Source organism: Ranitomeya variabilis, chromosome 1, assembly GCF_051348905.1.
Source record: "Ranitomeya variabilis isolate aRanVar5 chromosome 1, aRanVar5.hap1, whole genome shotgun sequence".
In the NCBI taxonomy this organism is placed as follows: Eukaryota; Metazoa; Chordata; class Amphibia; order Anura; family Dendrobatidae; genus Ranitomeya; species Ranitomeya variabilis.
The window spans coordinates 11,779,542-11,794,257 of record NC_135232.1 but is presented as its reverse complement, the minus strand read 5'-3'; the positions used below and the strand labels follow the sequence as shown (position 1 = coordinate 11,794,257).

At 44.0% G+C, this 14,716-nt stretch overlaps 2 protein-coding genes across 1 annotated transcript in view; both read left to right on the top strand.

Moving 5' to 3' along the window:
* The window catches only part of LOC143793520 (uncharacterized), a 349,323-nt gene that overhangs the window by 203,660 nt on the left and 130,947 nt on the right, over nt 1-14,716 (top strand).
* The window catches only part of LOC143793528 (uncharacterized), a 50,302-nt gene that overhangs the window by 32,920 nt on the left and 2,666 nt on the right, over nt 1-14,716 (top strand). The gene's annotated exons all lie outside the window — the stretch shown is intronic.

The window sequence follows — 14,716 nt, the reverse complement described above, 5'->3', positions numbered from 1 at the left end:
ATTTTGAGGGGTCTATATGATAGAAAATACCCAAGTGTGACACCATTCTAAAAACTGCACCCCTCAAGGTGCTCAAAACCACATTCAAAAAGTTTATTAACCCTTCAGGTGTTTCACAGGAATTTTTGGAATGTTTAAATAAAAATGAACATTTAACTTTTTTTCACACAAAATTTACTTCAGCTCCAATTTGTTTTATTTTACCAAGGGTAACAGGAAAAAATGGACCCCAAAAGATGTTGTACAATTTGTCCTGAGTACGCCGATACCCCAAATGTGGGGGTAAACCACTGTTTGGGCGCATGACAGAGCTCGGGAGCGAAGGAGCGCCATTTGACTTTTCAATGCAAAATTGACTGGAATTGAGATGGGACGCCATGTTGCGTTTGGAGAGCCACTGATGTGCCTAAACTTTGAAAGCCCCCCACAAGTGACACCATTTTGGAAAGTAGACCCCTAAGGAACTTATCTAGAGGTGTGGTGAGCACTTTGACCCACCAAGTGCTTCACAGAAGTTTATAATGCAGAGCCGTAAAAATAAAACAAACATTTTTTGCCACAAAAAATATTTTTTAGCCCCCAGTTTTGTATTTTCCAGAGGGTAACAGGAGAAATTGGACCCCAAAAGTTGTTGTCCAATTTGTCCTGAGTACGCTGATACCCCATATGTGGGGGGGAACCACCGTTTGGGCGCATGGGAGGGCTCGGAAGGGATGGAGCGCCATTTGGAATGCAGACTTGGATGGAATGGTCTGCAGGCGTCACATTGCGTTTGCAGAGCCCCTAATGTTCCTAAACAGTAAAACCCCCCCACAAGTGACACCATTTTGGAAAGTAGACCCCCTAAAGAACTCATCTAGATGTGTTGTGAGAGCTTTGAACCCCCAAGTGTTTCACTACAGTTTATAACGCAGAGCCGTGCAAATAAAAAATATTTTTTTTTTCCACAAAAATTATTTTTTAGCCCCCAGTTTTGTATTTTTCCAAGGGTAACAGGAGAAATTGGACCCTATATATTGTTGTCCAATTTGTCCTGAGTACGCTGATACCTGATATCTGGGGGTGAACCACCGTTTGAGCGCATAGCAGAGCTCGGAAGGGAAGGAGCATCATTTGCAATGCAGACTTAGATGGATTGGTCTGCAGGCGTCACATTGCGTTTGCAGAGCCCCTAATGTACCTAAACAGTAGAAACCCCTCACAAGTGACCCAATATTGGAAACTAGACCCACCCAAGGAATTTATCTAGTTGTGTTGTGAGAACTTTGAACCAACAAGTGTTTCACTACAGTTTATAATGCAGAGCCGTGAAAATAAAAAAATAAAAAAATTCCCCCAAAAATTATTTTTTAGCCCCCAGTTTTGTATTGTCCCAAGGGTAACAGGAGAAATTGGACCCCAAAAGTTGTTGTCCAATTTGTCTTAAGTACGCTGATACCCCATATGTTGGGGTAAACCCCTGTTTGGGCGCACGGGAGAGCTTGGAAGGGAAGGAGCACTGTTTTACTTTTTCAACGCAGAATTGGCTGGAATTGAGATCGGACGCCATGTCGCGTTTGGAGAGCCCCTGATGTGCCTAAACAGTGGAAACCCCCCAATTATAACTGAAACCCTAATCCAAACACACCCCTTACCCTAATCCCAACAGTAACCCTAACCACACCTCTAACCCTGACACACCCCTAACCCTAATCCCAACCCTATTCCCAACCGTAAATGTAATCCAAACCCTAACTTTAGCCCCGACCCTAGCCCTAACCCTAACGGGAAAATGGAAATAAATACATTTTTTAATTTTTCCCTAACTAAGGGGGTGATGAAGGGGGGTTTGATTTACTTTTATAGCGGGTTTTTTAGCGGATTTTTATGATTGGCAGCTGTCACACACTGAAAGACGCTTTTTATTGCAAAAAATATTTTTTGCGTTACCACATTTTGAGAGCTATAATTTTTCCATATTTTGGTCCACAGAGTCATATGAGGTCTTGTTTTTTGCAGGACGAGTTGACGTTTTTATTGGTAACATTTTCGGGCATGTGACAGTTTTTGTTTTTTTTTTTAATTCGTTTATTAATTCAGTATAAACAAACAATGCACACATTTGCAATTATCATCAATTATACCGTGACATACAGATAGTTGTAGAATAACGTCATATCAGAAGTTACAAAATAATGAGATGTGCATGGTAAATCATTAGATTCTTATAAGAAAAATACCTATTATACAACTTAACAACTTTAACCACTAACAGTAACAGTAAGTCGCCAAAAGAAAACAGATTTAAATCCTGCTGTATGAGCAATGTCCCCAAAAAACCACAAGCCCACCCTCCTATGTAGATGTCTAGTCAGTGCAAACTATAGAGTATGACAAGAGGAGTTCCATTTGCCCCATATCTTCTCGAATTTACCTGGACATCCTCTATTCTGATACATTGTTTTTTCATATGGGATAATTGAATTCACCAGATCGATCCAAACTCTAAGGGTCGGGGGGGAGCCACCCATCCATCTTAACGCCAATACCTTCCTTGCCAAAAAGAGCGTCTCTCGGAGAAAGATCCCAGTGTGATGATCCCAGGTCTCCGTATCCCACACCCCGAACAGACAGGTTAACGGTTCAAGTGGGACAGGGATCGACAATAACGATGTTAATAATGTCGTCACCTCTCTCCAATAATGAAGGACTACAGGGCACCTCCAAATCATATGAACAAAATCAGCATCGGGCACATGACATCGCAAACAATCCGACGAATGTAAGCGGCCCATTTTAAAGAGACGCGTCGGGGTTAAATAGGCCTGATATATGATATATAATTGGGTCATTCTATTATTGATTGAAGGGGAAACTTTAGTTGAAGATTCAAGAATATCCTCCCAATCCTCTCCCAGTACATCGGGAAGGAGTTCCTCCCATTTCCCCTTGACAGAGTTGATGACCGACCCATCTCCCATGGATAATAGATATGTGTATAGAGAGGATATAAGTCCTTGAGGACCCTGCGATTTGAGGATACCTATTAAAGGCAAAGAAGAGATCGCCCGACCCGTACCCACATTTCGTACATATGATTGAAAAGCTGACCTCAGCTGTAAATACCTAAAGAATTGAGACCTAGGGATGTTGTAATTATTTCGTAGTTGTTCAAAGGTTACATGTGACAGTTTTTGATCACTTTTTATTCCGATTTTTGTGAGGCACAATGACCAAAAACCAGCTATTCATGAATTTCTTTTGGGGGAGGAGTTTATACCGTTCCGCGTTTGGTAAAATTGATAAAGCAGTTTTATTCGTCGGGTCAGTACGATTACAGCGATACCTCATTTATATTATTTTTTATGTTTTGGCGCTTTTATACGATAAAAACTATTTTATAGAAAAAATAATTATTTTGGCATCGCTTTATTCTCAGGACTATAACTTTTTTATTTTTTCGCTGATGATGGTGTATGGCGGCTCGTTTTTTGCGGGACAAGATGACGTTTTCAGTGGTACCATGGTTATTTATATCTGTCTTTTTGATCGAGTGTTATTCCACTTTTTGTTTGGCAGTATGAGAAGAAAGCGTTTTTTGCCTCGTGTTTTTTTTTTTTTTACGGTGTTCACTGAAGGGGTTAACTAGTGATATAGTTTTATAGGTGGGGTCGTTACGGGCGTGGCGATACTAAATATGTGTACTTTTATTGTTTGATTTTTTTTTTATTTAGATAAAGAAATGTATTTATGGGAATAATTTTTTTTTATTATTTATTTAGGAATTTTTTTTTATTTTTTTTTTACACATGTGGAAATTTTTTTTTTTACTTTTTTACTTTGTCCCAGGGGGGGGGACATCACAGATCGGTGATCTGATAGTTTGCATAGCACTCTGTCAGATCACCGATCTGACTTAGAGCATTGCATGCTTACCAGCGCCTGCTCTGAGCAGGCACTCGGTAAGCCACCTCCCTCCCTGCAGGACCCGGATGCCGCGGCCATCTTGGATCCGGGACCTGCAGCGAGGAAGGAGGAAGGAGACCCTCGGAGCAACGTGATCACGCTGGACGTACTATTCCGTCCTTGGGAAGTAGGGCCCACCCCACATGGACAGAATAGTACGTCCAATGACAGAAAGGGGTTAAGAACTATTTGTTGTCTAATCTCTGCCACCCCTGATTGTGCCAGTGTCACCAGTTTATAAGTGTTCCTCACTTTACCTGTCATTGTGCTAATGTTATAGTTACATAGTAGCATAGTATTTAACCCCTTAATCCCCAAGGGTGGTTTGCACGTTAATCACCGGGCCAATTTTTACAATTCTGACCACTGTCCCTTTATGAGGTTATAACTCTGGAACGCTTCAACGGATCCCGGTGATTCTGACATTTTCTCGTGACATATTGTACTTCATGATAGTGGTAAAATTTATTCGATATAACTTGCGTTTATTTGTGAAAAAATGGAATTTTGGCGAAAATTTTGAAAATTTCCCAATTTTTCATCTTTGAATTTTTATGCCCTTAAATCACAGAGATATGTCACACAAAATACTTAATAAGTAACATTTCCCACATGTCTACTTTACATCAGCACAATTTTGGAACCAAAATGTTTTTTTTTGTTAGGAAGTTATAAGGGTTAAAAGTTGACCAGCAATTTCTCATTTTTACAACACCATTTTTTTTAGGGACCACATCACATTTGAAGACACTTTGAGAGGTCTATATGATAGAAAATACCCAAGTGTGACACCATTCTAAAAACTGCACCACTCAAGGTGCTCAAAACCACATTCAAGAAGTTTATTAACCCTTCAGGTGCTTCACAGGAATTTTTGAAATGTTTAAAAAAAATAAACGTAACTTTTTTTTAACAAAAAAATTACTTTAGATCCAATTTGTTTTATTTTCCCAAGGGTAACAGGAGAAATTGGACCCCAAAAGTTGTTATGCAATTTGTCCTGAGTACGCTGATAACCATATGTGGGGGTAAACCACTGTTTGGGCGCATGGCAGAGCTCGGAAGGGAAAATTGACTAAAATTGAGATCAGATGCCATGTTGCGTTTGCAGAGCCCCTGATGTGCCTAAACAGTAGAAACCCCCCAAAAGTGACCCCATCTTGGAAACTAGACCCCCCAAGGAACTTATCTAGATATGTTGTGAGAACTTTGAACCCCCAAGTGTTTCACTACAGTTTCTAACGCAGAGCAGTGAAAAGAAAAAATCGTTTTTTTCCCACAAAATTGATTTTTTTTTAGCTTCCAAATTTTTATTTTCCCAAGGGTAACAGGAGAAATTGGACCCCAAAAGTTGTTGTCCAATTTGTCCTGAGTACACTGATACCCCATATGTGGGGGTAAACCCCTGTTTGGGCGCACGGCAGAGCTCGTAAGGGAAGGAGCGCTATTTTACATTTTCAACCCAGAATTGGCTGGAATTGAGATCGGACGCCATGTCACGTTTGCAGAGCCCCTGATTTGCCTGAACAGTGGAAACTCCCCAATTCTAACTCCAACCCTAGCCCAACACACCCCTAATCCCAACCCTAACCTCATCTCTAGCCCCAACCCTGACTTTAGCCCTAAACCTAAGGCTTCTTTTGCACATACCTGTTTTTTTGTGGCCCGTTATTGCGGGTCTTTTTTGCAGGCCGTATCACCGCAATTTTCACGGTCTCCCGCAACAACGGCCTGCAAAAAACTTGCGGATCGCTGTGTTTCATGTCTCCAATACTATGGAAATAGTATTGGGAAAAAAATCGCTGATCTGACACAATATAGTGACGTCCCACCCTGGGACAATGTAAAAAAAAAAATTAACATGTGTAAACATTTTTTTTTTTTTTAATTCCTAAAGGCCCCGTCTCACATAGCGAGATCGCTAGCGAGATCGCTGCTGAGTCACAAGTTTTGTGACGCAACAGCGACCTCAGTAGCGATCTCGCTATGTGTGACACGTACCAGCGACCCGGCCCCTGCTGTGAGATCGCTGGTCGTGTCGGAATGGCCTGGACCTTTTTTTGGTCGTTGAGGCCCCGCTGACATTGCTGAATCGGTGTGTGTGACACCGATCCAGCGATGTCTTCACTGGTAACCAGGGTAAACATCGGGTTACTAAGCGCAGGGCCGCGCTTAGTAACCCGATGTTTACCCTGGTTACCAGCGTAAATGTAAAAAAAAAAAAAACAGTACATACTCACCATCTGATGTCCGTCAGGTCCCTTGCCGTCTGCTTCCTGCTCTGACTGAGATCCGGCCGTACAGTGAGAGCACAGCACAGCAGTGACGTCACCGCTGCGCTCTGCTCTCACTGTACGGCGGCACTCAGAGCAGGAAGCAGACGGCAAGGGACCTGATGGACATCAGATGGTGAGTATGTAGTGTTTGTTTTTTTTGGTAACCAGGGTAAACATCGGGTTACTAAGCGCGGCCCTGCGCTTAGTAACCCGCTGTTTACCCTGGTTACCCGGGTGCTGCAGGGGGACTTCGGCATCGTTGAAGACAGTTTCAACGATGCCGAAGTCGTTCCCCTGATCGTTGGTCGCTGGAGAGAGCCGTCTGTGTGACAGCTCCCCAGCGACCACACAGCGACTTACCAACGATCACGGCCAGGTCGTATCGCTGGTCGTGATCGTTGGTAAATCGCTATGTGAGACGGGGCCTTAAATCCCCCAAGTGACTATCTTCCCAGGTTGGGGGGAAGATTAACTTTTTTCCTCCCATCCTGGGAAAAAATATCAAACAGCCCTTGGATCCTAGGTCTGATCGGATCGGGGTTGAAGATAGATTTCTCCTCCTTTCCCCCTCAAAACTACATCATAACTCCCCTAAGGTCTTCAACAAAGGAACAAAGAGCATTAGAAAACGAGGTCTTAAATTTAGTAAAGAAAGCGGTTCTACAGCGTGTTCCACCTCATGAAATGGGGAAAGGATTTTATTCCCCGCTATTCTCGGTATCAAAACTAGACGGTACATATCGGACAATAATAAACCAACGGAAATTGAACAACTATGTCCGAAACCAAAAATTCAAGATGGAATCAATAAGATCCACCATCAAGATACTGTTTCCAGGATGCTTTATGACGGTATATTAGACCTCAGAGATGCATATTATCACGTAATTGTCCACAAGGAATATCGGAAATGCCTCAGGCTGGCAGTCTTCTTAAAATGGGGAGGTGGAAGAATTCCAATACAGAGGTCTTCCATTATCAATAGCCCCCCAGGTGTTTACAAAATTAGTAGCAGAAATAATGGCCCATCTGAGGGAACAAGACATTCTAATCATTCCATACTTAGACGATCTGCTAATAGTGAGTGACTCAGCCCAGAACTGCAGAGTTCAAAGAGACAGAATGATGAGAACCCTGGAAAATCTAGGATGGCTCCTAAACTTTAAAAAATCAAGATTGGATCCCAGCAGAATTTAAGAGTTTCTAGACCTAACACTGGACTCACAAGAACAAGAATGCCACCTTCCAGTGTGCAAAAGACAGAACATCTTACACATAGTAACAAAAGCCTTACGGAATCCCTTCATGACATTAAGAAAGGCAATGTCACTACTGGGCTCTCTCTCGGCTTGCTTACCGGTGGTACAGTGGGCCCAGCTACACACAAGAGACCTCCAATGGGACATATTGGAGAATCAGTACAAGTTGAGAAGCCACTTAGAAAGGCAGATACAGTATATATATTTTTTGTTGTCATTAACCTGGAGGTCCTCTGATGCTCTGTAAACCAATTGATGTGAGGGAGAGGTACCGCCCTTTTATCTGTAGGTTTCCTGTCCCTGAAGTGCAGATCCCCTCTCTCCGTGGTGCTGTCATGGGCTCTGAGAAACACCGCTATCGGTGAGTAACTATGACTTTTTTTTTCATTCTGCCTCCCCAAAATCATAATAAAAAGTGATCAAAAATGTCATGGTACCGATAAAAAGTCAACTCGTCCCGCAAAAAAAAAGACCTCCCATGACTCTCAAAATGTGGTGATACAAAAACAATTTTTGCAATAAAAAGCGTCATTTAGTGTATGACAGCTGACAAACAAAAACCCGCTATAATAACCCGCTATAAATAGTAAATCAAACCCCCCTTTATCACCGCCTTAGGGAACAATAATAAAATAAAAAAATGTATTTATTTCTATTTTCCAATTAGGGTAAGGCTTGTTTTACACATACCGTTGTTTTGTGGTCATTAGATTTCTATGGGGCCGCAAAAACGGTGATAATAATAATTTCACGGTGTGCCGTATAGCCGTGAGGGCCATGTTTACAGCCATGAAAAAAAGATCGAGCCTGCTCTATCTTTTTCCCAGCTTACAGACATGGCCACCATTCAAAATCAATGGGGCCGCAAAGACAACAGAAGTTTGTTTTTGCGGTGCACCGTGACTTCCGGTTTTACAGAAGGACGATTTTTGAAACCCGAAAAACAGCGATCCGCAAGTTTTTTACGGTCCATTATTGCGGCAGACCGTGAAAATTGCGGCGATACGGCCCGCAAAAAGGGTCTGCAATAATGGGCCACAAAAAACCCGGTATGTGTAAAAGAAGCCTTAGGGTTAGGGCTAAAGTTAGGGTTGGGGCTAATGTTAGGGTTAGGGTTGGGGCTAAAGTCAGGGTTAGGGCTGAGGCTAGAGATGGGGTTAGGGTTTGGATTACGTTTAATCTTGGGATTAGGGCTAGGGGTGTGTCGGTTATGGGTGTGGTTAGGGTTGGGATTAGGGTTAGGGGTGTGGTTAGGGTTGGGATTAGGGCTAGGGGCGTGTTGGGGTTAGGGGTCTGGTTAGAGTTGAGATTAGGGCTAAGGGCATGTTGGGGTTAGGGGTGTGGTTAGGGTTGGGATTAGGGCTTGGGGCGTGTTGGGGTTAGGGGTGTGGTTAGGGTTGGGATTACTGTTAGGGGTGTGATAATGTTGGAGTTAGAATTGGGGGGTTTCCACTGTTTAGGCACATCAGGGGCTCTCCAAATGCAACATGGCGTCCAATCTCAATTCCAGCCAATTCTGCGTTGAAAAAGTAAAACAGTGCTCCTTCCCTTCCGAGCTCTGTCGTGCGCCCAAACAGTGGTTTACGCCCACATATGGGGTATCAGCGTACTCAGGACAAATTGGACAACAACTTTTGTGGTCCAATTTCTCCTGTTACCCTTGGGAAAAAATACAAAACTGGGGGATAAAAAATGATTTGTGGAAAAAAAAAAAGATTTTTTTATTTTCACTGCTCTGTGTTAGAAACTGTAGTGAAACACTTGGGGGTTCAAAGTTCTCACAACACATCTGGATAAGTTCTATGGGTGTCTAGTTTCCAATATGGGGTCACTTATGGGGGGTTTCTACTGTTTAGGTACATCATGGGCACTGCAAACGCAACGTGACGCCCGCAGACTATATCATCTAACTCAGCATTCCAAACGGCGCTCCTCTTCCGAGCTCTGCCATGCCCCCAAACAGTGGTTCCCCCCACGTATCGGGTATCAACAAACTGAGGACAAATTGGACAACAACTTTTGGGGTCCAATTTCTCCTGTTACCCTTGAAAAAATGAAAAATTGGAGGTGAAAAATAATTTTTGTGAAAAAAATATGATTTTTTATTTTTACAGCTCTACATTCTAAACTTCTATGAAGCACTCGGGGGTTCAAAGTGCTCACCACACTAGGGTTGAGCGACTTTTACTTTTTTACGATCGAGTCGGGTTTCACGAAACCCGACTTTCTCAAAAGTCGAGTCGAGTGAAATCGGCCGATTATCGCGAAGAGTCAGGGATCAACCAAAACACGAAACCCAATGCAAGTCAATGGGAAATCATTCTCCTCCTCCTCCTACTCCTCCTCCGTTCCTGCACAGCAAAGCTGGTGTTGCACATTGCAAATCGCAGCACAAGCGATAACATGGCGATAGGCGTGCACGCCCCTGACACCTATATCATCACGCTGCCCACGCTCCTTCATTGGCTGAAAAATGGCGCTGAACGTGTCATATGAAACGCGACTTTGGCGCGAAGATCGCCGACCGCGTGGCCGATCCCACGCTGGGATCGGGTCGGGTTTCACGAAACCCGACTTTGCCAAAAGTCAGCGACTTTTGAAATTGTTTGATCCGTTTCGCTCAACCCTACACCACACATCTAGATGAGTTCCTTAGGGGATCTACTTTCCAAAATGGTGTCACTTGTGGGGAATTTCCACTGTTTTAGGTGCATCAGGGGCTCTCCAAACGCAACATGGCATCCTATCTCAATTCCAGTCAATTTTGCATTGAAAAGTCAAATGGCGCTCCTTCCCTACCGAGCTCTGACATACGCTCAAACAGTGGTTTACCCCCAGATATGGAATCAGCATACTTAGGACAAATTGCACAAAACCTTTTGGGGTCCAATTTCTCCTGTTACCCTTAGTAAAATAAAACAAATTGGATCTGAGTAATTTTTTGGTGAAAAATAGTTAAATGTTCATTTTTTTTAAACATTCCAAAAATTCCTGTGAAGCACCTGAAGCGTTAATAAACTTCTTGAATGTGGTTTTGAGCACCTTGATGGGTGCAGTTTTTAGAATGATGTCACTTTTGGGTATTTTCTATAACATAGCCCCCTCAAAGTGACTTCAAATGTGATGTGGTCCCTAAAAAAAAATGGTGTTGTAAAAATGAGAACTCGCTGGTCAACTTTTAACCATTATAACTTCCTAAAAAAAAATAAAAAAATTTGGGTTCAAAAATTGTGCTGATGTAAAGTAGACATGTGGGAAATGTTAATTATTAAGTATTTTGTGTAACATATCTCTTTGATTTAAGGGCATGAAAATTCAAAGTTGGAAAATTGCGAAATTTTCTAAATTTTTGCCAAGTTTCTGTTTTTTCACAATAAAAGCAAGTTATATTGAGGAAATTTTACCACTAACATGAAGTACAATCTGTCATGAGAAAATAATGTCAGAATCACCAGGATCCATGAAAGTGTTCCAGAATTATAATCTCATAAAGGGACAGTGCTCAGAATTGTAAAAATTGGCCCAGTCATTAACGTGCAAACCACCCTTCAGGGTTAAGGGGTTAATAAATATGTTAAAAAGAAGCGGGCCCAATACTGACCCCTGTGGTACCCCACTGCTAACCGCGACATAGTCCAAGTATGCTCTATTAAAGGGGTTGTCCACTACTTTCAATTTCCCCCCAATGTACCCCCCCGGGGACCCTAATGAATTGTGCCATTACCTTCTGTTGACGTTTTCGCCTGTGAGCGGCGCTATTCCTCCTGCTGAGTCCGGGTCACATGACCCCCAGACTGCAGCCGCCGCTCATTTCCGCCGACGTCACGTCAATTTCCAGGCTCTGAAAATTGACGTGACGTCAGTAGCAGGCGTGACCAGCCCCCACAGTCAGCAGTCACTCAGCAAGAGTGACTGGGCTGTGGGCGGTGCTGGGGGCTGCCTGCAGGGCTGTGCTGGGGGCGGGCGGGGCTGTGTGTGTGCTCACTGCTGGGATCATGATGTGTGGCTGGGCTGTGCTTCGGTCGCCGGGGGTCTGCCGGTGCTTGTGCCCGCCGGCGTTTCTGCCCGCCGGTGCATGTGCCCGCCGGTGCCGGTGCTTGTGCCCGCCGGCGCCGGTGCTTGTGACCGCCGGTGCTTCTGCCCGCCGGCGCTGTGCGTGTGTGTGTGTGCCGGCGCTGTGTGTGCGTCGGCGCTGTGTGTGCGTGTGCAGGCATCGTCCGATGGGACTACAAGTCCCATCGGGCTCTGCCTGCTACACTGACAGTGAGTGACACATTAGCCAATGATGGGACAGTAGTAGTCCCATCATCCGGCTAATGTGTTGAATGTAAAAAAAAAAAAAAAAAAACACAGTACATACATACATACATACATACATACATACATACACACCATGCGACGACATGCACCATGCGACGACATGCACCATGCGACGACATGCACCATGCGACGACATGCACCATGCGGCGACATGCACCATGCGGCGACATGCACCATGCGACACATGCACCATGCGACGACATGCACCATGCGACGACATGCACCATGCGACACATGCACCATGCGGCGACATGCACCATGCGGCGACATGCACCATGCGGCGACATGCACCATGCGACACATGCACCATGCGACGACATGCACCATGCAGCGACATGCACCATGCGACGACATGCACCATGCAGCGACATGCACCATGCGACACATGCACCATGCGACGACATGCACCATGCAGCGACATGCACCATGCGACGACATGCACCATGCAGCGACATGCACCATGCGACGACATGCACCATGTGACATGCGACATGCACCATGCTACGACATGCACATGCGTCAACATGCGACATGCACCATGCGACGACATGCACCATGCATCGACATGCACCATGCATCGACATGCACCATGCATCGACATGCACCATGCGTCGACATGCACCATGCATCAACATGCACCATGCGTCAACATGCGCCATGCGACGACATGCAACATGTGACATGCGACATGAAACATGCCACATACAGTACGTACATACAACAGACATACAGTACATATAACATAGAGTACATACTCACCATCACTTGTCACTTTGACCCCCGAAGCCATTGTCATCTGTAAAAAAATATTAAAATAATAAACAAACACTATACTCCCTGATCCGCAGAAATCCAATTAAAACGAGTGTCCCACGACGATCTCCCGTGGAGAGCAGGAGCCTCTGCTGATGCAACCACTCTCCAGGGGCTCCAGGAACACAATGAGGGGAGGAAGGTATCCTTCCACAATGTATTCCCCACAATGTATTCCTACACCCCTGTGAGAAAATAGTCCCTAGTCTCACTTTATGGCATGCTGTATGAGAAAGTTCCCACGCAGCTTTTTGCCATAAAGTGAGACCAGTGAACTATAGTAACCTCTCAGTGATGCACTGCAGGAGCCATTGTCTCCTGTCAGTGTGTCACTGAGGGTCCTATAGAGCAGTGACATCACCCGATGTCACTGTTCTATAGGGGAGATCGTCGTGGGACACTCGTTATTAATTGGACTACGGCGGACAGGTAGTATACGGTTTATTATTTTACTTTTTTGCAGGTGCTGGAGTATGGTAAGTATGGTTAAATGAAGAATATTAAAATACTTTTTCCTAATGTGTGTGTGTTTCATTAACCCTTTCTTACTATTGGACTAATAATGGATAGGCGTCTTATTGACGCCTCTCCGTTATTAACCCGGCTTAATGTCACCTTACAATAGCAAGGTGACATTAACCCCTTATTACCCCATATCCCACCGCTACACGGGAGTGGGACTGAAATACATGGCACTTTAATACGTGGCACTGAAATACGTGGCATGTGGCACTTACATACGTGGCACTGAAATATGTGGCACGTGGCACTGAAATACGTGGCACTTACATAGGTGGCACTTAAATCCGTGGCACTTACATACATCACACTTGCATACATGGCACTTAAATACGTGGCACGTGGCACTTATATACGTGGCACTTATATACGTGGCACTTACATACGTGGCACTTATATACGTGGCACTGAAATAGGTGGCACTTAAATCCGTGGCACTGAAATACGTGTCACGTGGCACTTACATACGTGGCACTTACATACGTGGCACTTACATACGTGGCACTTACATACGTGGCACTTACATACGTGGCACTTACATACGTGGCACTTACATACGTGGCACGTGGCACTTAAATCCGTGGCACTTAAATCCGTGGCACTTAAATCCGTGGCACTGAAATCCGTGGCACTGAAATCCGTGGCACTGAAATCCGTGGCACTTACATACGTGGCACTTACATATGTGGCACTTACATACGTGGTACGTGGCATTTAAATACGTGGCACTGAAATACGTGGCACTGAAATACGTGGCACTTACATACGTGGCACTTACATACGTGGCACTTACATACGTGGCACTTATATACATGGCACGTGGCACTTACATACGTGGCACTTATATACGTGGCACTGAAATACGTGGCACTGAAATATCGTGGCACTATGACTGTCAGAAAATGTTCATTAAACGGTTAGGGGTGAGGTTAGGGGTAGGGTTAGGGTTTGGATCCCTTTATCACCCTGATGGTGGTGGGTGTTTTTTCAGTTTTTTTTCTATAAAAACGCATCATCGGTGAGGGTGGAAGATATGGTTATCGCAATCCCAGTGATGACATAACCAAAGTAAAGACCATAAATATAAAGTAATGGACAAGTACTGAACAATCCCTTTAATATATGATACTAAAACTGTTTTGAATCTATAAAATGCACAGTGTAGACTACAGTCTACAAATCTGTAATTTCTCAGTGTGAATGCAGATTTTTGGTTACTCATATTACACTCAGAGAGTGAATACAAGGATGTGATTTGAATACTCCCAATGTTGTCACCACGGTTTCTCTCACGGAGAATTTGTGTCAGTGTCATTATGTGAACCCTGTGGACAATCAGTGGCTGCTTCACTGTCTTCGCCTTAGGAAGAAGTGGCTTACATTTGGTAATTCTTAATAAAAATGCAGCAACACTCACTTCCTACAGATATAAGAGTTTGCTTAGAAGGTGGTGAGAGTGATGCGGCCACTGATTGACCACAGGTACAATCGCTGCGAGACACCGCGCCGACACTATTGGAACGTGCAGGCACTGGAATCTAGTAAACATACAGACTGAGAGGGGGTTGTTAGAATAGTGGACAA